The sequence below is a fragment of the Armigeres subalbatus genome, chromosome 2 (genome assembly GCF_024139115.2).
Source record: "Armigeres subalbatus isolate Guangzhou_Male chromosome 2, GZ_Asu_2, whole genome shotgun sequence".
Taxonomy (NCBI): domain Eukaryota; kingdom Metazoa; phylum Arthropoda; class Insecta; order Diptera; family Culicidae; genus Armigeres; species Armigeres subalbatus.
In genome coordinates, this window is record NC_085140.1 from 12,923,620 (window position 1) to 12,951,062 (window position 27,443).

Sequence of the window (27,443 nt, forward strand, 5' to 3'; positions counted from 1 at the left end):
AGGGGTGGAGCCACCATTTCCTATCTGGACTTCTGCCGGGCGAATGCATTTCTGAATGAAAGGATGATATATTCCTTTCCTTAAATCGAGCAAACGCCTTGAATAAAGGAACTATGTCGTCTTTTACCTTTTACCGAGCAAATGCCTTCTCTGAATGAAGGAATCTCATCTTCCCTTGCCTCAGACCGAGCTTGAATTGAAAAAAGGAACCATATCATTTTTTGCCTTCTCTGGACCTTCTGCCATCCGCTGAAAGAAACGATCATAATTTCCCCCGCATTAAACCCAGCAAATGCCTGATTTGGAAGAAGGAAGCATATCGTATTTCGCCATCTGCCGGGCAAATGTATCCTTTGAAAAATTGAACCATATCTTCTCTCATGTAACTGTCGGGAAGATGCATCCTTTGAAAGAAGGGATTATATCCCCCTTTGCCTTAAACCAAGCAAATGCCTTAATTGAACAAATAAATAAAATCTCCCTTTGCCTTCGCCAAGAAAATGCATCCTTTAAAAGAAGGAGCTTTATCTTCTTTTTCCTAGAACTGAATAAATAGTCTAATTAAAAAGCCTAATTAAAATACCTTCACGCAGGGATTTGATAGAATCTGAACTTTAATTCGAAAAAAATCAATTCACCACATCTCTTTTATAATGTTCAAGTGACAATCATTATAAATAATTGAACATATTATGCATAAGTTTCTAAATTGATGATAACACAACTATTATGCCAAATGACCATTATGCCAAACGGCCATTATGCCAAACGGCCGTTATGCCAAACGGCATTATGCCAAACGACCTTTATGCCAAATGGCCTTATGCCAAACGGCGTTATGCCAGACGACTTTATGCCAAATGACCTACCACCGTAACTTTGTACCCATGACCGATTGAGCTGAAATTTTGGAAGAAATCTAAAATGTGATGAATTTTTCACGAACCACTCGTCATCACTAGGTCAAATTGTTCAACTAATAACAGTTTTTATTTTGTATATATCTGGAAAACTATTGAATGAAATGTTGTCAACTTGTATTTAGGTGCTGAGAGACACTAAGTAGATCATTGAAAAAATACGATTTGTGGAATATGACATTTGAATTGGCCGAAGTATCAAAAATAAAAACTGCTGGTATATTAAACAATTTGACCTTGAGTGTTTGTTAACCCGAGCTGGAGAAATTAACTCAATAATTCCCTTCCTCATTCAGTTATTGATACCATACTCTGTTATGAACTATTCTTGCAAAACAGGTAAAATAGGTACCAAAAAAATATTTATTATAATATATAATTATTATATATCATTATTTCAATACCAAACAAATAATAATTTGTGATGCGTTTGGTTTGAATTGAAATACCTAAGCATGTTATGCCTAAAGTATTTTGCATATTAATTTTTGGTATTTTATTTTAGAATTCTACCTCTTATGCAAAGCTAGTTCATACCAATTTCTGTTCGAGATCGCCGCTTCTTCTCGGGTAACGATCCGTTAAATAATGTCAACATATTTGTAGTTCACTGTCAAAATTTCAGCTAAATCAGTTATCGGGGTACAAAGTTGCAGCTTGTCAAAGATGGTCATTTGATATGAAAATCGGTCTCCGCTGCTATGCTGCCCCATGTTAGTTTTTGTGGATTTTGACTTTTCACCATAGAGCAGTCTATTTTGATGTATACTTTTAGAAAACTCCAACAGATTTCAATCTTTGTTCGGAAAATCATTGAAAACAACATCAAGTCTATTTGTGCCATTGCTTAATTTCTACGCATAATTGTCTCGCGGTGATTAAACTCATCATTATGGCGGATTCTGTTATTTTATGGAGCAACACACATTGACAACAACAACTTCCTTGCTGTGTAGAATTATTAGCAAATTGTGTATTGGAAACATCTGGAAATAAAATTAATAATTAAATACATAATCAGAATTGCTTTCTAACTATTACACCCTTATTTGCTCAAACAAATGTAGGGAATGCATAGATTTCTTATGGATAATAGTATTTAAAGTTTAAAAATTCTAATAATCTTATTTTTAGACTTGGGCTAAATGTGCTATTTTAAGGGAACTGTCCCGTTTTCCATCTCATTGAACATATATTCAACAAATCGATAAACAAATAAATAAAGCACTAGTTTCGTTGCTTCTTATCGCTAACATGCGTGCACATTGCTGAAAAAAATACAAAAATATGAAACAATTCAAGGAGCAGTAACCCTACTAAAATAGAGAAGTTCTACTAATACGTCAATGGACATGTAATACGGTGAAATTCTAAACTAAAATGGATATCAGCACCATTGCCGATTGTGTATCATTTAATTGCCAATGCCTTCTGCGAATGAATGAAAGTAATTATTTTTAATATTTTTTTAAAAATATTTCCCGATGAAAAAAAAATCCTACCCCGTCTATGCGCTTGAAATTGGAAGACGATTAGACGGCAGCAGGGACTATGTCCAAGGGCTTGACGATCCCTCCCCAGGCCATCTGCGAGTTGTGGCGCCTGCCTAGGATGTGGTGGGGTTTGACAGTGGGCCCTGTTAAACCTCTATAAAAAGCTGCATGTATCCGCAAGTAGGCTCCGCCAAAGCGACCGTGTGCCGCTCAAAGCGCACAAGCCCAAGTCCTGGTGTTAGGTGGGACGCTAAACAGCCCTGACACGACGGCCCTCCGACGAGACAGGAGGTTTGCGCAGGCCCAATAAGCCGCCAACAGTTGTTACTATTACTATTACTATTACGAACGACATAGAAGATAATACGACTCGATACAATCGGCAACGACCTAGGCGACGAATAAAGGATCACGATTGGAAGCTTGGAACATGGAACTGCAAGTCGCTAGGCTTCGCAGGTTGCGATAGGATAATCTACGATGAATTACATCCCCGCAACTTCGATGTCGTAGCGCTGCAGGAAATCTGCTGGACAGGACAGAAAGTGTGGAAAAGCGGGCATCGAGCGGCTACCTTCAGCCAAAGCTGTGGCACCACCAACGAGCTGGGAACCGGCTTCATAGTGCTGGGTAAGATGCGCTAACGCGTGATTGGGTGGCAGCCAATCAACGCAAGGATGTGCAAGCTGAGGATTAAAGGCCGTTTCTTCAACTATAGCATCATCAACGTGCACTGCCCACACGAAGGGAGACCCGACGACGAGAAAGAAGCGTTCTACGCACAGCTGGAGCAGACATACGATGGATGCCCACTGCGGGACGTCAAAATCGTCATCGGTGACATGAACGCACAGGTAGGAAGGGAGGAAATGTATAGACCGGTCATCGGACCGGATAGTCTGCACACCGTATCGAATGACAACGGCCAACGATGCATAAACTTCGCAGCCTCCCGCGGAATGGTAGTCCGAAGCACCTTCTTTCCCCGCAAAAATATCCACAAGGGCACATGGAGATCACCTAACCAAGAAACGGAAAACCAAATCGACCACGTTCTAATCGACGGTAAATTCTTCTCCGACATCATGAACGTACGCACTTACCGCAGTGCGAATATTGAATCCGACCACTACCTCGTCGCAGTATGTCTGCGCTCAAAACTCTCGACGGTGATCAACACGCGTCGGAGTCGTCCGCCGCGGCTTAACATTGGGCGGCTACAAGACGGTAGACTAGCCCAAGACTACGCGCAGCAGCTGGAAGTGGCACTCCCAACGGAAGAGCAGCTAGGCGCAGCATCTCTTGAAGATGGCTGGAGAGATATTCGATCCGCCATTGGAAGCACCGCAACCGCTGCACTAGGCACGGTGGCTCCGGATCAGAGAAACGACTGGTATGACGGCGAATGTGAGCAGTTAGTTGAGGAGAAGAATGCAGCATGGACGAGATTGCTGCAACACCGCACGAGGGCGAACGAGGCACGATACAAACGGGCGCGGAACAGACAAAACTCGATTTTCCGGAGGAAAAAGCGCCAGCAGGAAGATCGAGACCGTGAAGAGACGGAGGAACTGTACCGCGCTAATAACGCACGAAAGTTCTATGAGAAGTTGAACCGTTCACGTAAGGGCCACGTGCCACAGCCCGATATGTGTAAGGACATAAACGGGAACCTACTTACGAACGAGCGTGAGGTGATCCAAAGGTGGCGGCAGCACTACGAAGAGCACCTGAATGGCGATATGGCAGACAACGGTGGCAATATGGTAATGAACCTAGGAGCACGCGCGCAGGACATGCGACTTCCGACTCCGAATCTCCAGGAAATCCAGGAGGAGATCGGCCGGCTGAAAAACAACAAAGCCCCTGGAGTTGACCAACTACCAGGAGAGCTGTTTAAACACGGTGGTGAAGCACTGGCTAGAGCGCTGCACTGGGTGATTACCAAGGTTTGGGAGGATGAGGTTCTGCCGCAGGAGTGGATGGAAGGTGTCGTGTGTCCCATCTACAAAAAGGGCGATAAGCTGGATTGTAGCAACTACCGCGCAATCACATTGCTGAACGCCGCCTACAAGGTACTCTCCCAAATTTTATGCCGTCGACTAACACCAATTGCAAGAGAGTTCGTGGGGCAGTACCAGGCGGGATTTATGGGTGAACGCTCTACCACAGACCAGGTGTTCGCCATACGTCAGGTATTGCAGAAATGCCGCGAATACAACGTGCCCACACATCATCTATTTATCGACTTCAAAGCCGCATATGATACAATCGATCGGGACCAGCTATGGCAGCTAATGCACGAAAACGGATTTCCGGATAAACTGATACGGTTGATCAAGGCAACGATGGATCGGGTGATGTGCGTAGTTCGAGTTTCAGGGGCATTCTCGAGTCCCTTCGAAACCCGTAGAGGGTTACGGCAAGGTGATGGTCTTTCGTGTCTGCTATTCAACATCGCTTTGGAGGGAGTAATACGAAGGGCAGGGATTGACACGAGTGGTACGATTTTCACGAAGTCCGTCCAGTTATTTGGTTTCGCCGACGACATTGATATCATGGCACGTAACTTTGAGAGGATGGAGGAAGCCTACATCAGACTGAAAAGCGAAGCTAAACGGATTGGACTAGTCATCAACACGTCGAAGACGAAGTACATGATAGGAAGAGGCTCAAGAGAGGTCAATGGGAGCCACCCACCACGAGTTTGTATCGGTGGTGACGAAATCGAGGTGGTTGAAGAATTCGTGTACTTGGGCTCACTGGTGACCGCCGATAACGATACCAGCAGAGAAATTCGGAGACGCATAGTGGCTGGAAATCGTACGTACTTTGGACGTACGTACTTTGGACGTGCACAGCGGGCAAGGTGGATCGATTAGGTGGAGGACGACTTGCGGACCCTCCGCAGACTGCGTGGTTGGCGAAGTGCAGCCATGAACCGAGCTGAATGGAGAAGTCTTTTATGTGCAGCACAGGCCACTCCGGCCTTAGTCTGATGATAAATAAATAAATAGACGGCAGCAAGCTCAATAAATATTTATCATTGGTTTTGTATGTCGCATTTTAGTTTAGGGGAGAACGGTCCAAAATGCACCCCATAAGCTTTTTCGATGTTTTCGCCCATATAAACAAAAATATCGAACCATTTCAACGTACAGGTGCAAAATTTACAAACCCAGCTCCATTCCACAATGATCTCCTATTCAAAAAAATAAGGTTTTCATGACTTTCTAACGCATTTAAAAAATGTTTTAAAAATTGGCGTGGGGCAAAACGCCCGAATGGTGGTGTAAAATGACTCAATTGCATGTAAAATTATGGTGAACGCATGTTTGTTTGTTTTTTCTTAATGGATTGAACTACAATCTTACGGATGTGGTGGAAGAAAAGCAAATCGTTAAATTTGAGTGAATATGAAGGGATTTTGCTAAATTTTTCCAATGGAGCTCAATGATGGATAACTAATTATGAATTGTAATGGTAATATTCATTCATAAATGTACTACAACAGATTATATGAGTGATTTTATGAGTGAGGCCATTTTGCCCCAGGGGTGCATTTTGGACCGTTCTCCCCTACTTGTTTTTGACGTTTCTATTGTAAGGGAAGGATTGCTAGTGTTCTATCTTTCTATTATTTAACATTTTAAATCTTTTAATGAAGTTGAAGATGTTGTAGCTTAAACGTGTTTTTTTTTATTTCAAATTACAATTCTCGCTTAACTTTTCAAAAGGACCTAAGTCACATTTTTTTCATGAATTAATTTGAGTAGCGCAATCAACAGACCAACATGAAAGCTATTGATTGCAGTATTCAAATTAATTCATGAAAAACCCAGATTAATCCACCTAGCGGTGATGGTGCCTTTCTCGTTCGTTCAAAAGATTTGGAAAAATCTAAAATAACACCAATATGTGGATTGGTCTTATTTTTCATATTTGTTTATAGGCATAACAAAATTTCTCGCCAAACGCAACTTGTTGCAAACAAAACGAATGAGCATAAGAGCAAAAAATGGCATTTTGTTTTGTAGTTTTAAAATTAGTATTTTCGCCTCAACTTCTGACCCAATTGTACGATCCGGCCAAGTTTATATAGGAAACAATGGGACAAGATTCTGCGTCGATTGCAATCTGTTGCGAGCGACCTGAGAAAAACACATATTGCATATCACTCACAGTAACTTATATATGACCGGATTCATTCACAATATGGTTACTGCAACCAGATTTGTTCAACTTGTGTTGCTTGGGGAATAGATGAAGTCTAAGTGCCAAAAAAGTGAGCTAGACTTTTTTGAACTCTTTTTCACAATAAATAGTAATTTGACCATAACTTCTAAGCCCATAGTCCGATCTTGACAATTTTCAATAGGAAACAATGAGACATTCTGTATCGAATGCAATTTAATGCGAGCAAATCGGTTGAGGAAAAGTGCCTGAAAAATGATAGCGATTTTTCCATAAAAAAACCCAGATCAATCCACCTAGCGTTGGTGGTTTTTTTCTCGCGCATTAAAATATAAGAAAAACACATAAGTGAGGTCGAAATAGCACTTTAGGGTGATAGATTTTACTTTTTCCATCAATTCATATGCATTTGCGGTCATTTGAATGTATTGCTGCAATCTCTGAAAAAAAATTTTTTTTTTCGTTTTTGGGATTTTTTTTCCCAAGGAGGGACACTTGGCAGAAAAACAATGGTTTTTTTTTACTTTGGAACGCAATGACCGATCGGGCCAAATTTCAATAGGAAACAACTAGACCGCAATCCGCGTCGATTGCAACTTGTTGCGAGCATATCGAATAATTCTAAGTACCAAAAAGTGTGTCTCACATTTTTGTACACACACACACACACATACATACACACATACAGACATCACCTCAAATCGTCGAGCTGAGTTGATTGATATATAACACTATGGATCTCCGAGCCTTCTATCAAAAGTTCGGTTTTGGAGTGATCCTACACACTTATTTTTTTTACCGGGATCTCAGCAAAATGTTGAACAAACGTAATTTTTGCCAGGATATCAGTTTTTATTTTGCTGGGCAGACGGCTGTGCGGATTTTTGCCGAGGTGCAGAATTAAAAACTAAGTGTGTATAGCCTTTACGTATACTTTGTATACGAGAAAGGCAAAAATGGTATAATTTTCGATCCCATAGTACGATATGGCACTATTTTCAATAGGAAACAATGGGACAGGATTCTACGCCGAATGCAACTTGTTGCGAGCAAATCGGTTAAGGATAAGTGCCCGAAAAATGAGTGACATTTTTTACGCGATTTTTCCGTATAAATTTGTATTTTATCCATAACTTTTGATCCCATAGTCCGATATGGCCAATTTCAAATAGGAAACAATGGAACAGGATTCTGCGTCGAATGCAACTTGTTGCGTGCAAATCGGTTGAGGATAAGTGCCAGAAAAATAAGTGACATTTTTTACGCAATTTTTTCGTATGAATTTGTATTTTGGCCATAACTTTCGATCCCATAGTCCGATCTGGTCAATTTCAAATAGAAAACAATGGAACAGGATTCTACGCCGAATGCAACTTGTTGCGAGCAAATCGGTTAAGGATAAATGCCCGAACAATGAGTGACATTTTTAACGCGATTTTTCCGTATAAATTTGTATTTGGCCATAACTTTCGATCCCATAGTCCGATATGGCTAATTTCAAATAATAAATAATGGGACAGGATTCTGCGTCGAATGCAATTTGTTACGTGCAAATCGGTTGAGGATAAGTGCCCGAAAAATGAGTGACATTTTTTTACGCAATGTTTTCGTATGAATTTGTATTTTAGCCATAACTTTCGATCCCATAGTCTGATCTGGTCAATTGCAAATAGGAAACAATGGGACAGGATTCTGCGTCGAATGTAACTTGTTGCGAGCAAATCGGTTGAGGATTAGACATCACCTCAATTCGTCGAACTGAGTCGATGGTATATAACACTACGGGTCTCCGGGCCTTCTATAAAAAATTTGTTTTTGGACCGATCATTTAGCCTATACCGTATACTTAGTATACGAGAAAGGCAAAAAATGTTGATAAGGTCCTTTTGTAAAGTTAAACGAGAATTCTATTGAAGAATAATTGAGAAATAATTGGTACGAGTGTTTGATATTGTTTTTAGTTATTCCAGCTCATAAAATTTCAGTAGCAAATGAATAATTAATCTGTCACTAATTTTTATTACTGGCATCATTGCGATGTTTCCAGATTTTCAAATTGCCGTTGTGCGGGGCTTCTTTTGGGTACTTTGGATTTTTGACATTAAAATTTAAAAAAAAAAAATATTTACGAAAAATATACCCGATTTGAAACTGAATGTTTCCATCCAACCAGTGTTGGTAAAAACTCAAAATCTCAAAACTCATGGATGATTCAAATCATGCGTGAGTTGAAACGCACCCAACTCAGCACCTAAAAACTCATGGATGAGTTGATTCATCCATTTGAATCATCGTAGGTTTTCTTTTCTTCTCCTTCGTTAAAAACAATGAATTGACGTTTGTCGCATACAATATTAGACATTCTTTTATGTAAAGCAATAAATTGCCCCCAAATTGATTTCAAATGCGTTTTTAAACCAAAATGATTTTTTAGCAAATGAGTGAAATGATGCGTTTTAGCATGAAAAAATCAAGCGTGATGCATTCCTTTAAAATCGCAGACGATTTCGTTCGCACGGGAGCGCTCGTTGATTGAGATTTATGAGTGATTTTACCAACACTGCATCCAACTATTAACAAGGCACCCAAATGGAGAGAATGTCAATATGATAATTATTAACGTTATAAATCTTGTTTCAAAATGTTCAAAGTAGCAATCCAGTGATGAAATATCGAGATGGGAATAGTTTCTTATTATAAAGTATACAAAAGTAAAGTATCAAACAAGCATCGACAAATTTTAAAACGCTTTGAGCAGTGTTCACATGAAAACAAAATGTTTTAGTCAGTTTCTGGATCGAGAGACCCGAATTTCAATTGCGACTGCACACAATTCTTTCCGAACCTGCAATTCCTTCGATGCTATTATTCATTACATACTACGTACTACGAAATATGTTTTCAGAAAGTACAGACATACATTCATCAATCTACGAAATATTTCACTCGTTGATGAGCTATTTCAAAAGTTATACGTGTTTAAAGGGGCCCAGATTTTGTCGCGTACAAGCCTTAGTAGCTGCAAATCACCATTTTGAGCAGTCACTCTCTGGGGCTACAGAAAGGGGCGGACAATGTGAGAGAGGTAGTGAGAGGGGCGTAAGAAGTCATGTTTTCCCGCCATTATAGATCTCCTCGAACCGTGTCCTTGAGAAAACACATCCCTGCTGTATGGCTTAAGTGCTTTCACCAGTTCTTGCTTCTCTTCTTTATTCCAATTTTCAAAAGCTAAGTTTAATTTAACACCCATTTCATTTTTTTTCAGAATGAAACGATCGTTTACGAACGGTTGTATTGTATATTATTTATAGGTACTGCCATGTTTGTCGCTGGCCAAATGTACAACCTTTGGCTTCATACAGAATAAACCGTCTTTCTCAGATTCGGTTGCCGTAAATCGGAAAATTATCAACTGGATGTTGTGTGAATGTCTTGTCCGTTGTCTAATACGTCGTAGTGGCCCTCCTTAACCGCGCGGTAAGACGCGCGGCTACAAAGCAAGACCATGCTGAGGGTGGCTGGGTTCGATTCCCGGTGCCGGTCTAGGCAATTTTCGGATTGGAAATTGTCTCGACTTCCCTGGGCATAAAAGTATCATCGTGCTAGCCTCATGATATATGAATGCAAAAATGGTAACCTGGCTTAGAAACCTCGCAGTTAATAACTGTGGAAGTGCTCAATGAACACTAAGCTGCGAGGCGGCTCTGTCCCAGTGTGGGGAAATAATGCCAATAAGAAGAAGTTGTCTAATACTAAAATTAAGTGTTCAGTCTGTACTATCTCTATTCGAAGACGATGATTCTATTTTTTAAAAGGTCAGTACAAGATACTAAATTGCTCAACTTCATGACCTGCGAGATACTGAGTTGTTCTTCGAGCAACATTAATTTCACGTTATATGCATTACATTTACCGTGATCTTAATCAAACATGCAAAGAACACAATGAATCTTATCTCAAGTCAATAAATTGTCCATTCTAAGGAATCGTATATTGGATAAAGCACTTTCCAAGGCCTGTTTTTATTTACTGTTTTATTGCATTTATGCTTTCAAAGGGTAGGTTTCTTGCTTTCAGGCCAGCATTATATTCAGATTGACGATGGATGCTTCCAGCAACCGGATTCCACAATCCACATATCATGGCATAATAACAAAGGCAGAAGAAAAATTGCGCTTCATTTCCCACAAGCCGTCTTACTTACTTTCCTTTGAAGCAGTGACTTCCTGGAAGATGTGTGCATATGGCAGCAAAGCGGCCCCGAAGACACAACTTGGCACACAAAAGGACATTCAACAGACCTTTTTGGTTGGCCATCATTCCACGTTCGCATAGCCATCCGTCGCTATTTCTTTCATCCTGCAAAAAAAACCTTTCTTACCAGTTCGAATCTACTCCTTTCGTGCCCTATTTACTGCGGTCGTCGGTTACCCGTTCCGATTCCCGGATGCAGTAAATATGGCAATAGACCACATTTCGGTTTGCTCGTCCTCGTACTTCGCCCGGCGAGTAGTGGAACCGCTGGCTGCCGGCAGCGCTGCATCAAAGGCTATGTGAATGTGGCGGCACAGTCTGACTGTGCTTCGAGGACTGGTTTTTGCAAATGACGACCTTCCATCTTCGCATCGCTTATTTGCGCAAAAGGAAGGATGATAACCTGCTGCTTCGGAGCCCGGCAATGGATGACTGAGGACGGCCACTTACAGCTTCCTGCATATTTCATGCAATACCGACGATCATCGGATGCAACCGTCGTCGCTCGCTCGCTCGTCGTAGCCGTGGAAGAAGGAAGCAGCACAGCAGCAAGTTGCAAAGGACCGAAAAGCATACATTTTTTGTGGAGCATAATTTTGTCTTTTTAGAAAGCACGGAAAGCCAGATCCGAAAGAAAAAGTATCTATATTTCCCTTTTCGAAGCATGATAGATGCAAGCAGTGCCTGCGGAAGGTGCGAGGCAAAGTGGAGACATACAGCCGTTTAAATTGACGTCGTCAAGGTACCGAAAAGAGTTTCCAAGTCAGAGAAAATCTCAATTTTCGTTGAAGAACCCTTGAAGAGGATCATAATATGCATTTAGGGGCTTAAGTGGGACAGCAAACATTAGGCGTTCTTCACTCTACTGTTGGGCTTTATGGCGGCTAACCTACTTTGAAAAGTACTTATCGTAGCATCCGTGTACCTCAGATTTCATTCGTTGTCCTAGATTAAATATAAATAAAAATCTGGATGTAGACAATTTTGAATTATTTCTTATCACAATAGTTATTATTTTAACAAAGTCATAAAACAATTAAAACCAATCGATTTTACACACAGGACAGTTCGAGCCTTGTGTTTGAACTGCAGTTCAAAATAATATATTCGAAAGCCTACTTCCGTTTTTGGTGATACCAATCTAAACTGAGAAGCAGTAGGCAGCTGTGAACTGTTTAATTCAGCGTTGCTCTCGCAAGCACAAAATAGATATATAAGGCCATCGATTGAATAATAATTGGATACATGTGCGCTTGGAAACGTAGGAAACGTAAAACGCTTGTAGCCAATAGTGCGATCAGACGGATTTTCAACAAGAAACTTCCTTAAAAATCTCAAATGATAGCCAATATAAACCCCCTACGCCCCCCCCCCCTCCAAAATGTATGGAAAAATGACCCCCGGTAGAACATTATTTTAAAAATGCACCTACGTGAAAGAGGAAAACCTATATGTTCGTGTAGTGAGTGTTTTAGAGATACTGATTTTTTTTAAATAAGCCTCTTCGGACAAACACACCGTGAAAAAATTGTGAAATTTTCGTCTCAAATCGCCGAAATTGATGGATCTCGATTACACGTCCCAGATTCCGTTTAGGATGCAAAGAGTTGTCCCCCTGCAATTGAACCATAATTCTGACGTCCAGATTATCCTTATGCCGTGTCCACTAGTTACAGATCTGGAGTTTCGATAAGTTATCAGATGACCATCGCTTTCAGATCAGTTGATTAAACCGCTGCACTATGGGGGATCCCCATACAAGCGAGCGGTCAAAAATAAAATTGGACTTTTAAAGTGATTTTCCACTTAGTTTTAGCTGTGTATGGTCGAAATAGCATGAATATACAATTTCCAACCCCCCCCCCCCTTTGGGGATCGTCTATGAATTACGTAATTATTTTTTCATAGGTTCGATTAACGTGACAAAGCAAACCTATTTGGGAAGTTGAAATTTCGTGCGTTTTCTTAAGGAGAAGGAAGGGGCTGTACAAAAACTAAGTTCAGCAATTTATGGACATTATGGCGGCGATCATGTTAAATGACATTAATTTCATGACATTCCGTGATATTTTTTGTTCTCACTCTCATGCCTCACAATTTGTATTTAGAACAATTTGTTTGACAAAGTACTAGGATCTGAAGGATCATAAAGCATTAAATGTTAATCAAATAATCAGAATTGAAAATAACTTTTGAAAAAGGGTATTAGCAAATTAGAAATCGCAATCCCATGACATTTTTACGTGTACAAGTTATTCAAAAATGAGATTAATATATTCTCAAAAAATGTGGACATTCATTGTGGAATGTAAGAATGCTCCATTCTTCCGAAAAGCAAAATTCTTTTAATTTAAATAACAACACTATTTGAATTACTTTTGATTTGTTTTCATGATTTCTACAAGTTATATACAGCATCATTCTTTTCTGTGTCAAGGTTTAAGTCTTCAATGATATTTTCTTCAATTCCATCAACGATGGAAGATGAGATAAATTCATCTAAAGTATTAGAAGATAAAGAACTTTTGAAAATCTTCAAATATTACAAAATTACGCATGGCATAAGAATAACTAAGTGAAAATTTTTTTCCAACGTCTCCTCGTTATCCAAATCGAGCTTAAAATGGATCTGATTCATGTAAGGCACGAAGGAAAATGTCAACATTTGCCTCTCTTGATCATTTTCTTGCATTATGAGTTCTAAATTTCTTCAACTGTTTATATTGACTTTCCGCTGGTTGTTCAGCCAGTGAACCTCAAAGTGTAGATGAGTGAATAAATATTTCCCTACCATTAGCAAGACATTCATGAACACTAGCAGGAATTTCATACGCTCCGTTCTAACTAAGATATTGTTCGTCTTTACTTTTGCAATAAACATGTCGGGAATTATTGATTCCAGGAGATTTATAAATATTTACATATTATGAAATCTCATATTTAGTTCTCCATCAGTAGCTAATGAATAGCTCAGAAAATTAGGTTTAGAGAATGACTCAAACCACTCAAGCCCCAAACGCATTTCAGCGGAATGGCGACGGAAACGGTAAAATTTGACAGGAAATATATGAGCGAACTGTTAAATCCTTCCGTTACCGTTGTGCTGCATTGCATTGGGGGTTTTATTCATTACTCCTTTGAAAAGTTAATTAAATGAGCTCAAATGGTTATAAATAAAGTCGAAGTTATTACCAATAAATGTATTTTGACCATACCCTTTGAGCGCATAGTTCAGTCTGACCCATTTTCAATAGGAAACGATGGGACTAGATTTCCCGTCGAATGAAACTTGTTGCGAGAAAATCGGGCACAAATAAGTGTCTAAATGGCGATTGCGTTCTTTTGCGCACATACATACAGACGCGCATGCACACACATACAGACATCACCTCAATTCTTCGCGCTGAGTTAGTTGATATATACCACTAGGGGTCTCCGGGCCTTCTATCAAACATTCGTTTTTGGAATGAGCATTAACCTTGGAGTACGAGAGAGGCAAAACACGGTAAAAACAAATGAAAAAAATCAGAGTGACTTAACTCTGTTAATTGCAAATACTGGCAAGAAATTCTTTCAGGACATTTTAGTCGAAGCTTTGTCCTTGATGTGTATCATAAAAGAACCTGGGATTCCTGAGGAAAAAAGTTCTTCACTATCAAAGTTGAAAATAGCGTCGTTTTGGAAAAAATATTGCTTCCGCATTTTTTCAATTTTTTTCACAGTGTAACCATTAGTTTTTGCACACCATTTAAAAGCTTATACAATAACCTTTGTAATGATGTATTAACATTGAAGAAAAAACATTTAAAAAATATTTCAATAAATAGTTGAAAATAAAATATTTTTTCAGAAAATTTGCTAACTTTTTTACCCATTTCTGACTTTGCCACCTTATATCTTTGGAACTAGTGCACCTAGAGACTTCAAATTCAGAATTTCTCTTAATTAGAGTATTGACAATGGAGAGAAAATATTTTAAAATAATTCGGAAGACATGACATTTTCGATTAATGACCGCCCGAAATCCTATAGTGCGCTGCACCAACCGAGAGAGTCTGTTTTCCGGTAGCTCCTGAAGACTGGGTTCAGGTATCGCAGACAGAGGGCACTGTAGGTCGTTCAGTTCATTGCAGAGTGTGTTCAAGGACCTCGAATTGAGACAAGCCTCTATCTGAGCTATGACGGTATTCATCACGTCAGGTTTCAACATCCTGGTGCCTCACCCTTTTCATTTGAGCTATCAGAGATTTCACTGCAGCCTCACACAAGCCGCCAAATCCACCGACAGTTGTTCTTGAAGCTGTTGCTGATGAATCATTTGGTGCAGCTTATTCAGTTGTCACCGTACTCCAACAAAATTACACGTATTATCGCAAAATATTTCTATCGGCCTTCCACGTCTGACCACGAATCTATTTAGAGTGGCGTGGAATGCTGCGGTCGTAAGGTTCATTATGACTTGAATGTGAACAGCATTGCAGACCATGGAAACAAACAAGCAAAGATAACATTTTATCGGAGTGCCTTCCCGCGTTGCAGGTTGCAATCCACAGTAATCAATTCCCACCCTTTGGAAGAACTTCTTTCCAGAAGCTGCTGAAACTCTCACGAGTGGCAAATCTCCCATAAGTTCTTTGTTAACTCGTGGTTTCACTCTTCACGCATTCATGCGTTACTTTCCTTTACCATATTTCTGGCATTCAGTGACCAAAACCTTTCAAGAATGCAGGATATCAGGATGCAACAGTCGGTGATGGTAATCATTTACGATCAATGTCGTAAGTGAATGCCGGCTGCCTATGATCATCGGATATTTGCGCCCGCACGATATTGAAGCATTTCCGAGCCGGCCGCCAACGCAAAGAATACCCTCTTCGAAGCATCGACGTGGGTCTAACTTCATTTTACGATCCAAGATCCGACGTTTCGAGAAAACGGATACCGCAATATTACAGTGTGACCATTATTGTCAGAACCATTATGCCAGACTCTACATTCTTCTCCTTGCCAATCAAACAACAAAAATCATTTTTGTTAAGAAAATTATTTTGAGCTTTTTAGTGGAATGTCTTCACTTGTCATAAGACGAGTTTGTACAATTCCATTGAATTCCACCACTTAATTGTATCTTGACAGATACGTATTTCGACCTCAACAGTAAGGCCGTCTTCAGTGTCTCGTACTTGACGGCCTTACTGTTGGGGTCGAAATACGTATCTGTCAAGATACAATTAAGTGGTGGAATTCAATGGAATTGTACAAACTCGTCTTATGACAAGTGAAAAATCAATTATTTATTAAGTAGTGTTCTAAAAAGATATAGACGACGATATTTTTCCAGATTGTTACTACCTACATACAGGGGTTGGACAGAATTATCGGGACAGGCAAAATTTTATCGAAATTCAAATGACTATAACTCGGTGAGAAATCAACCGATTTCTTTGGTTCTTACAGTATTGCGCGTCTTTTAGTTATATAATATGGTTGCTAGCTTCATTTTCAAGCAAGTTATGAGCGTTTTTTCAAGAAATGTGCCATTTTTCTGAGCTTTATACTGCAGTTAGTAGCAAATATTAGCAAACAAATAAATCGTCTTCTGAAACGGGAGCGGGTCATTTGGCATAAAGTCATTTGGCATAACGCCATTTGGCATAAGGTCATTTGGCATAAAGGACATTTGGCATAACGGTCATTTGGCATAACGGACATTTGGCATAATTGTAACCAACGTCAAAAGTGAGGGTCTTTTGGCATAACGGACATTTGGCATAATTTTTCTTTGCGTTCGCTAAATGGTGACTAAGTGGTGCGGGAAACACCACGGAATAGTAAATATAACACCCGTCGATAACAATATTAAAAAGACATTGTCCTCTCGTGGAAAGAATGCATTTGCAATGCAATGCAAAAGTAGGTGCATGCCCGGATTAGAGCAGTGGTGGATATAATCCCCTCTTTAAAAGAAGGGGTGTTGCCGGATTATGGCAATGAAGGATGTGATCCCTTTTTTAAAGTAGGTGCTTGCCCGGATCATGGCAATGGAGGATATGATCTCTTCTTTAAAAGTAAGCGCTTGCCCGGATTAAGGTCATGTTGGATGAGATCCCTTCTTTAAAGGGAGGCGCTTGCATAGATTATGACAATGGATGACGTGATCCGTTCTTTAAAAGTAGGCGCTTGTCCGGATTATGACAATGGTGGATGCGATGCTTTCTTTAAAAGAAGACGTTTGCCTGGATTGAGGCAATGGTGGAAGTGATCCCTTCTTTAAAAGTAGGCGCATGCCCGGATTAAGGCCATGGTGGATGCCATGGATTAAGGCCATGGTGGACACGATCCCTTCTTTAAAAGTAGGCGCTTGCATGGACTATGGCAATGGAGGATGTGATCCCTTCTTTAGAAGTAGGCGCTTGCCCGGATTATGACAATGGTGGATGTGATTCCTTCTTTAAAAGAAGGCGCTTTCCCGGATTGAGGCAATGGTGGATGTGATTCCGTCTTTAAAAGAAGGCGCCTGCCCGGATTGAGGCAATGGTGAATGTGATCTCTTCTTTAAAAGTAGGCACTTGCCCGGATTATGACAATGGTTGATGTGATTGCTTCTTTAAAAGAAGGTGCTTGCCCGGATTGAGGCAATGGTGGATGTGATCCCTTCTTTAAAAATAGGCGCTTGCACGGATTATGGCAATGAAGGATTTGATTTGTTCTTCAAAAATAGGCGCTTGTCCGGATTGAAGCAATAGTGGATGTAATCCCTTCTTTAAAAGTACGTGTGTGGCCTGAATTGTGGCAATGCAATGGTGGATGTGATCCCTTCTTTAAAAGTAGGCCCTCCAGGATTATGGCAATGGTAGATGTGACTCCTTCTTTATAAGTAGGCGCTTGTCGGGAATAAATCAATGGTAGATGTGATATCTTCCCCGAAAATCACAATTCAGATTGATTTGGTTGCAATAACTCATATGTGACTTGATTGATTTTAGTAACTCGTCTACGACAAGTGTGTGGCTTGGGTTTTTAAAGTTAGGCGCTTACCCGCATTAAGGCAATGGCGGATTTGATCCGGTCTTACGACGCATGCTCGGATTGAAGCAATGGTGGGTGTAATCTCTACTTTAAAAGTAGGCATGTTGCCGGAATAAGTCATTGATGGATGTGATCCCTCTCTCGGAAGTAATTCTGCCGTTTTGTTATTTTGTTCTCCCGGAAAATGTCTACCATCAATCTAAATTTATCAGAAAACAGCCTCGACCTACTTTATCTACGCCATACATTACATAAAATATCCCTTTCGCTTTCACAGCTCGAAATTATGCCAAATGTCCGTTATGCCAAATGACCCACTCTTTTCTTACAGTTCAAAATTATGCCAAATGTCCGTTATGCCAAATGACCATTATGCCAAATGGCCTTTATGCCAAATGACCTTATGCCAAATGCCGTTATGCCAAATGACTTTATGCCAAATGACCCAGACCCTTCTGAAACTATACATTTAGGCCAATGAAATCCATGACATCTCATTTGTTAATCTTTGTTTACTTTTTTAATGATCGTATTGGTTTTTGCATGAAAATTTCGTAATTCCATGTAAAACACATGGATGCTTTGACAGTTTTTTGAAATAATTTGAATTGAAAAAAGTAGAAGCTAAAAATTGTTTTTTTTTCTCGGGACCACCCTATCTAAATTTAGTAATTTTTTCATAAAACATCACCTGTATGAGATAAAATTAATATTATTTTGGAAAAAATGCTTAGAATTAAATTTTCTACAACTTTGTAGAACAGTACGACCCTCTAATTCAGTGGTCCCCAGCCTGCTTACTATCGAGGGCCACACAGCAATTTTGAACTGTTGAAGCGGGCCGCGGTATATTTGCAATATTTGTTTATCATTTCGGATTGAATTTTGAAGTATGATACAAAGTAATCAAAGAATCTGTTTAAAAAACATATTTGTAGGGGCATTACATTCTACAGCGTAGCTGAGTTTTAGTTCATATTATTACAACAACAAAACAAAACAACAAAACAAAGCAACAAAATCTCCTCGGCTCAGTTGCAAAACTATTTTACCAAATAAACATCTGTCGACCGATTCTAAGAGTTTGAACTGTTTTTATCCTCGATGATTATTGTTCAATGAAAGTTGTTGCAAATAACGACAGCATGTTTGAAACGTGTTTTTGAAGCCAGGTGAACTTACCAGCAGTACTTATTTTCTGACTTTTTCGATCTGAGATATTCAAACGGGATTATACCTGCATTTCCCGACGTGTCAACTCGTTTATTTGATCTTTTTTCAAGGAAAATGATCATCAGGATAAAGACCCAATAACGGGCCGAAATGTCGGACTCTGCAAATGTAAACCCGTTTGAATATCTTTAACTAACAAATTCAGAAAATAAGAACAATTATCCCAGTCAAACTACAACCACTTACCAGCAGTACTGAATAGAAAACTGAGTAAATCTGAACTCTGAACTGTTCACCGTGTTTCCATTATTTCCAAGTAATTGAATTTTCCGGAAACCTTTCCTTCATCATCCCAACTAATCGCAGCATGACAAAATTTTGATTTCGATGAACATTTTTCTTAGTGAAGTACGTTAACATGACGTATTTTCAGGAATTATAAATCAAGCAATTTTCAATCGAATTTTGCCACAACTCAATTTATTTTGAAGAATGAAAGAATTCATATTAGGGTGCAATACATGACAACATTATTTTTACCTACGAACGTTATATATTCAGCTTGGTTAAAGCGCCAAAATACCATCAAAGTATGTTGCCGTTAGCCTACATAGCATGTATGAAGTGAGAAATTTATTTAATCATGACGATAAAAAGATTTTTGGTTTACACCCAGTTCTTTTTTTACACGGATGGGTTTTAGTTTATTACGACCTTTAGTATTAATGAAACTATGAGTTAACGCCATGAAAAAATCACAAAAAATAAAAAAAAAATCAACTGGTATTTAAAAAGCTGTGAAAAATCACGTTAATCGAGAAATTAAAGAATACCAACCGTGTAAAAAAATATTTGGTGTATATGTTTCTTGAACATCATGATGTGAACTTGACATAACACTCAGATTTTAATTCTGCAGCTCGGCAAAATCCGCACAGCCGTGTGCCCAGCAAAATAAAAAAAACTTACCCGTCAAAAATGAGGTTTGTTAGCTGGGTTTCGGCAAATTATTTGCTGAGTTTAAGCAACTTTGACAGATATCTTGGCGAAAAACATGTTTGCTGGGGCTCGGCTGTGCGGTATCTCGGTAAAAGTTGTGTATGCCTAGCCAGAGTACAACGAAAAACTGGACACGATGAAAGCTTTTCTTGGATGTGATGTTTGTCAATGGGCCACATGTAGTGTATGTTCTTAAACCCTTCGCGGGCCGCACTTTGGGGATCACTGCCCTAATTTGAAAGATTAAAAAAATACATTTTACTAAATTTGTCATAAAAGGGCCACCCTAATGACAACTTACACCAAAAATAGATATTTTCTTGCAGATAATTTCGTCTGAAGACGTAAAAACTCTAGCACTGATGGTTTCGAGTTATCGAATTATATCGTGAAATTTGACTAATCCGACCATTGTGCGCCGTAGCCACCGACAATTTTCGTACCGGCACACACATCTACTGCCGTTCCACGCATGATTGTCCCATGTACATAGGAATTCTTATTAAACATGGGACAAATATGCGTATGACGGTAGTCTAGGACAATTGTGATTTAAATATTAGCTCAGAACCACAGGATACCACTTGGTGCAAGAACGCTGCCTACTAGAACAATATCGTGCATGCAACAATGGGTGGAACCGGATTTCACGGAAACGGTTTTTGTTGTCCGATCTGTAACATCAATATATCAATCAACTCAGGAAGAGCTCTAGTTTATGTAAAAAATATAGAAAGAGTCAGCATTGCACGCAAGTAAAAAATACAAGCGCTAAAAAAAATGCGTTTTTGACATGCCCTTTAATAATCCGGATTGTCTCCGGTATCCAGCAGTCTGAACATGGACTTAAAACATTTTCCATAAACTTTATTAATTTTCCCGTCGAACACTGTAAGAACCAATGAAATCGGTTGATTTTTCACCGAGTTATGGTCATTTGGATTTCGATAAAATTTTGTCTGTCCCGATCATTTTGTCCAACCCCTGTATATCCAATAGGAACCTCGATGTGTGGTTCAAAATGCATAAATCATTTGCGGTACTAATCCAAAATGATTTGTTGAATGAAGTTGATCGTAAATATAATCACTTCATTTGCCATGTCCTCGTCACGAAACGTATTTTCCTTAAATTTGTCGGGTTTGTTGATTGCGGTTGACTGTACATCCAATACCCACCACCACCGGAAAGTGGTCAGCGCTCAGTTCCTGGTAGACCACCGGCTGAGAGATGTTGTTCGTCATATTCGTGATGAAGAAATCGATGATTGAATGGGCTTCAGATCGACCTAATCGAGAGGGAGCCTCTGGACTCAAGATAGTATAGTGGCCTTCCTCCAAATCCTGTTGAATGATGGTTCCATTTTGGTTCCGCCGAAAGTTCCCCCAGATTTCGTGTTTTGCATTGAGATCGCCAGCAATAATGTACCGTCCATGCCGCCGGGTCAACTTGATCAACAGTTGTTATTAATAACTGGCCTTGGTAAAACTTCGATATTGTTTTGTTTTGTCATGCTGGTCGGGATAAGAAGGCATAGAAACCCAAACAACTTAGTAGTTGTTGTGCTTCAACAATTGTTCCGTTCCAGGTCATCAAAGAACTCCCTTGATTATTAAGCCTAGTACGCAGTTCTCAAGGAAAAAGGTCAAGGAAAATTTGATCAAATTACCAAAGTAATTTTGACAATTTAATGTAATCGAAAAAGTAGGCGAAAAAATATGTTTTGTACCATGAAGTGTACATGTTAAACCGAAGGGCTGTTATATCTTTTGGCGTAGGACTTACGTCTTTCTTTACTATACTGGGTGTCATTTAGATTTTTGGAAATCGAGAGCGTTACGCTGAAAGGGAAGATTTCGAACGTTACTAGCGCCTTTATCTTCCGATGGATTTTTAAGATTTATATATCAATCGACTTGGACACTCTCCAGCAATTTGCCTATTTCATTGAAACTTAGGAATATTAACGATAAGCTATTGAAAATTTCATTTTTTGCACAGCCAGCAAAAATTTCATATGTAACCAATCCCGTGCATTCCTAACACGGACATCAGAATGCGGTGTGTCACGGGCCTTCGGGTCCACCGCAAAATTTTCTTTGTGTATAAAAGAAACAATGCCTGCCGTGTTCGAGTCATTACAATTGGTGACAGCAGCGCGTACTGACGTGCTTTTTGCTTGCGCATTTTTCGTTTCGTTCGTTCATTCGCTGTGTTAACCTGCACAGCAAGCAGTCGCCAGCGATAGAACTGCCGATGGGTCTGCAAATATGCATGAAAGAAGTGGGCGCATTTTTTGTCATTCTGTGCTTGATGATGGTCGGATGCAGTGGTGTCGGTTGCTATAGATGCAATCGCCCATCGCATCGCTCGGAGTTCACGGCTAGAGGCCGATGATGTCTGAGGCAGCAAGCAGTCCCAGTAAACCACATATCGTATAACAAACAACAAATAAAGTCGCATTTGCGTCCATCAAAAACTGAATCGCATTGCATATCAAACTTTGTCAGATTATTGTCAAAGTATGTTGTATTGAATGCATCGAATACGATAATTTTTACCGTAGTGAAAATCAATCGTAATTGTGTGAATAAAAACTCGTAATGACTAATACTCCTTGCAATATCCTATATGAGTGCGAATGAATGTCTATGCGAATCGTAATACAATCGAAATCACTTCAGTCCAAACGGCTTGTTGAAGTTTCAAGCAGTTGTAAAGATATAAATTGTGTAGTTTATGTTGGGCAAAATTCCAAATTAGTTCAAGATGTGCAGTATGGTGCAGTGGTAGAGTATCCGCCTGCAAATCTAAAAATCGCATGTTCGAGACCTGGTGCTGGAAGGATTTTTTTTTTTTCATATTTTTATGTAAAATCGTAATACTGTTCTCATGATGTCGGGAAAAATCGTATAATAAAACTCGTATGTACCTATATCGCCTCCACTTTGGTACGTATATAGCCAATCTGTGCATTATATACGATTAAGTTGGTTCTTATATAATAACTTATATCAAGAGATATAGATACCAAAATGTTGACTGGGGTGTTGGTAAAAACTCAAAATCTCAAAACTCATGGATGATATAAATCAAGCGTGAGTTGAAACGCACCCAACCCAGCATTTAAAAACTCATGGATGAGTTGAATAATCCATTTGAATCATTGTGGGTTTTCTTTTGTTCTCTTTCGTTAAAAACAGTGAATTGACGTTTATCGCATGAAATATTAGACACTTTTTATATATATTACCCCCAAAGTGATTTCAAATGCGTTTTTAAACCAAAATGATTTTTTTGGCAAATGAGTGAAATGATGCGTTTTAGCATGAAAAATTCAAGCGTGATGCATTCCTTCAAAATCGCAGACGATTTCGTTAGCACGGGAGCGCTCGTTGATTGAGATTTATGAGTGATTTTACCAACACTGGCAGCAAGGGCAGCGGTGGTGGACGAAGAAGAATCAAATAAAAATATTTGGTCTGCTCATCCACGAAAGGTGATTGGTTTCATAATAGATTAATAGAATTTTTAAACTTCAAATTCTATCATCAATAAGAATTCTATAAATGCCCTACATTTGCTTGAGTAAATAAGGGCTTAATAGTTAGCAACAAAGCAATTCTAATTATGTACTTAATTATTATGTTATTAATTATTTATTTTCAGAAGTTTTGAATAAACAAATTGCTAATAATTCTACACAGCATGGAAGTTATCGTTTCCAATATCAATACCTATAATCAAACTCCATAGATTCAAAAGTTAGAAGTTAAATGTAAATACGTTACGTTTAAGGTACACCGGGGCAAGTTGAAATGCGGGGTAAGCTGAAACGGAAGCTGTTATTCAGATAGTAAAAGACCGAATGCTCTGATATCTATTTTCAACAAACTACTCGTCTAAACGCACCTTCTGACTGCCATTCCCGAAAGATTGCAACTTTCAAAGGCAATCCCTGCCATTGTTCATTTTTCGCCCTTTGCAAAATCCAATACAACTATTTGACGTGCCAATAAAACAGGTCTCAAAACAATGTTTGGAAGAGTTTTTTAATCAAATTTTCACGGTAGGTAATCATTAAATGTTGAATAATCATAATGATTATGAAAAATCGATGAAAGACCCGTTTTAATTCTTGAATTTCGGTTGTTTGATATTGCTCTGCATGTTCAACTCATCGCACAGTGGCTAAAATCGAGTTTTTAGCGCGTTTATTTAATAGTATCTTTATAATGTGATTTAGCGTGATGACGTCTTCGAGACATTTTATCAGTAAGTTGACGCGCTACTTTGGAGGTATTCAGCCTTATGAACAATCCCCCTAAGAGTGAGATGAAAAATTTATTTTTTGCACTTCACAACATATAAAGTTTGATTCTTCATAAAAGTTGTAGCAAAAGTTCTCCTGAAAAACTTTGTCGAAAACACCGAGTTCGTAATTTCTTTACTTTTGGAGATTTATTAATTTTTATGTCAACAAGTTTTGAGCATGTTCGATGTATAAGCACAGGCCTGGGAATTGTCACCTTGATATGGAGAAACTATGCGACAATGACAATGTGAAAACAGTCAACTCAAACTTGACAGCACAAATCAACCAACGAAAGCTCGACACACTGTACTGCCGGTCTCTCTCTTTGACGATACAATTTATTTTTGTCACACACTTGTTGTGTCACAATATATTTGTCGTGTGACGTTTTCCACTGCTAACAAGTTTTTTCATGAACTCCGCAGGACCAGAATGACAAGAACAGTTCATATGGTCTCTGACAAAAAAAGTTCATCTTGTCAACCATTGGAAATTGTCGCGACATACCTATCGCTTGTCGTTACCAACTACATGTTTGTCACTACATAATAGAACTAAAATGACACACACTTCATAATTTCTTGTTTTTACACTTTCACTTTCCACTATACAAGACAAATAGGCAATAATTTCGTATAAGAATATATCGATAATACATAAATCATTGATTTGGTTGTTGTTCAAGAAATAATTATTTGATAAAGATCTATTTTTGTTTTTGGTCTATAATTCATTTTGACTTTTCATATTTTCCCGGTGTTGAACTTAATCTGTAGATTAAAAAAAAACACCTTAATAAAGATAAAAAAAAAATCATTTTCTCGTGCGCACTACGATCATGAATGAAGTTTTTTTCAAGTTCAGTGCGAAAACAATAAAATTAAATTATAAGGCCAACACGATAGTTTTGATTGTGTGAACAATGTAAGTCAAACGACAAATCACGATTGCAATCCTTCGTATGAAACGTGTCACGTCGAATTCGTGCTGACTACTGTGAAAAGGTTCATTCAAAAATTATACCTATAACGCCAATATGGATTATTTTCAATGCCTACCCACTCCCTTGCAACGATTTTTGTACGATAGTATTTCCACCTTTACTGCCCTTGTTGAGTAGTTTTGCTAGTCATTTTATAACAAAGGGGAGAGGAAGGAAGATACAAAAAATACCTAGAATTAGGTACTTTTTGCTAACGGTGATGGGCGTGTCCATTGAGGTCCATCATATGGGGACATACTTGTGGTATTCGTACCAAGGCGACAAGAAAATAATTTCAAGGCTATCTTTGATGAAGACAATAATTGGTATGGCATTCATTTCAAGAATGTTGTACTTAAATACCATGGCATGATACCACAAGTGTTTCCCTCATATAATACAGATTCAAAGCAATCATAGCAATCTTAATAATTCGTACCGCAATGTCATAGGTACCAGCAACTGAGCAGTTAAAGAACAAAAATCCAATTGGTGAAGACGGTGAAGATACTTACTGAAATCTGGAAACTTGAGCATTGAAAGGCAATGAAGAGTATCCTCAACACCAGTGCATTCTCAATTTTTATAATTTTATTCGTTTTATTGAAGTACAAATTCTTGATCATATGTATTGTTTTAGGCACTTCAAGAACCTTCGACCGTATACTGAGAAACTGATACCGCTTTAAGAAAAACGACAAAGGACAAAACCCAAATGTTTGACTGCTTAGGCCAAGCTCAGCTAATGGGACGCAATGGCTCTTAGTGGATCATCAGGTCCCTAGTTCGGGACCAATTCGAATTTTGTCCCAAGACGTGATAAAACTATCATATATAATTCCACCACTTGTTTGAATTGTAAAACTACGAACAAGTGGTGGAATTAAGTAAAATAGTAGTAACTCGTCTTATGACAAGTGAAGAAACTCCTCTGAAAAACTAATTTTCTGATTCGAATCTTGTTTCTCTCAGGATGTTTATGTTAGTTTTCTAATATCTTTCCCTCACGCTTGAAGTATATGGCAAACGGAAGATCACGGTTATGGAGATCTGCAGCGATGGAATGTGGCGACCTAGCACTCTAGCAGATGGCGATTATGCTTCGCCGCTTTTTATGCGATTTGGGTCTAACGGTCGGCTATGGTGATATTTGAAGGATCTCCGTTAGCGGTTTATTCGCCCATAACAAATTTCACACGTCGTTACCAGATGTATTTAATTGGTGCCCTAGACGAAAAGATAAAGATGACCCGTAGTATGCCGATCTACTCTTTATATCGCAGGTGATAGCGAGATACTGATGACATTTCACGACCTGCTCAAAGTTGCTCATATGGTGCTAGTGACGGCACAAAATAAGGAAATGGAACGAAATAATGGCACTTTGCCGAAATAGCAACAAGTGAACTTTCCTGAGTATAGTTACGGTGTCACGCTAATACTTCTAGCTCTAATTTACTAAAAATTCTTAAGTAGTAGGGGTGATCGGGGCAATATGGGCCACCTAAGGAAATCGTTCCGACAAGCGCCGAAAAACTCAAAAAAACATCGTTTAAATGTAGTTGACTTATACTAGAGAATGTTACCTTTCATATTACGTCGATGAATGACGAAAAATGCATTTGGAAATTGTTGGAATGCACTTTTGAAAATGTATTGATTTCAATGTGTGTTCCCGACTATACGGGGCAGTATGAGCCACCATTTGGGGCAGTATGGGCCACCCATCCAAAACCTTTATTTAGGCGAAAAAAGTATCGTAATATGGAAGATTATGATATTCCTACAATAGTTGTGAGTATTCTATACCAAATAAAATTAAAAAACCGCACAACAGCGGACTGAACCGATTTGTCACTCTTCACCGTTTGAACAGCCACAATGGTCATTTTTTCTGTTTCAATCGCAGTAATGCGCTGTTGTAATTTTTCCGTAATGAATCTTACATATATGATAGTATTCTTGTATTTGACTACTGAAATTTGAACTTGTTCGCATTTTAAGGCCTGATATCTTGCTCTGTGCAGGTATGCCCATATTGCCCCATAGAGACCGGTTTTGGGAAAAAAAGTTTTATGATAAAT

The 27,443-nt window shown here is 38.9% G+C and overlaps 1 protein-coding gene across 5 annotated transcripts in view; it reads left to right on the top strand.

Moving 5' to 3' along the window:
* The window catches only part of LOC134217767 (uncharacterized), a 566,229-nt gene that overhangs the window by 124,550 nt on the left and 414,236 nt on the right, over positions 1–27,443 (top strand). The gene's annotated exons all lie outside the window — the stretch shown is intronic.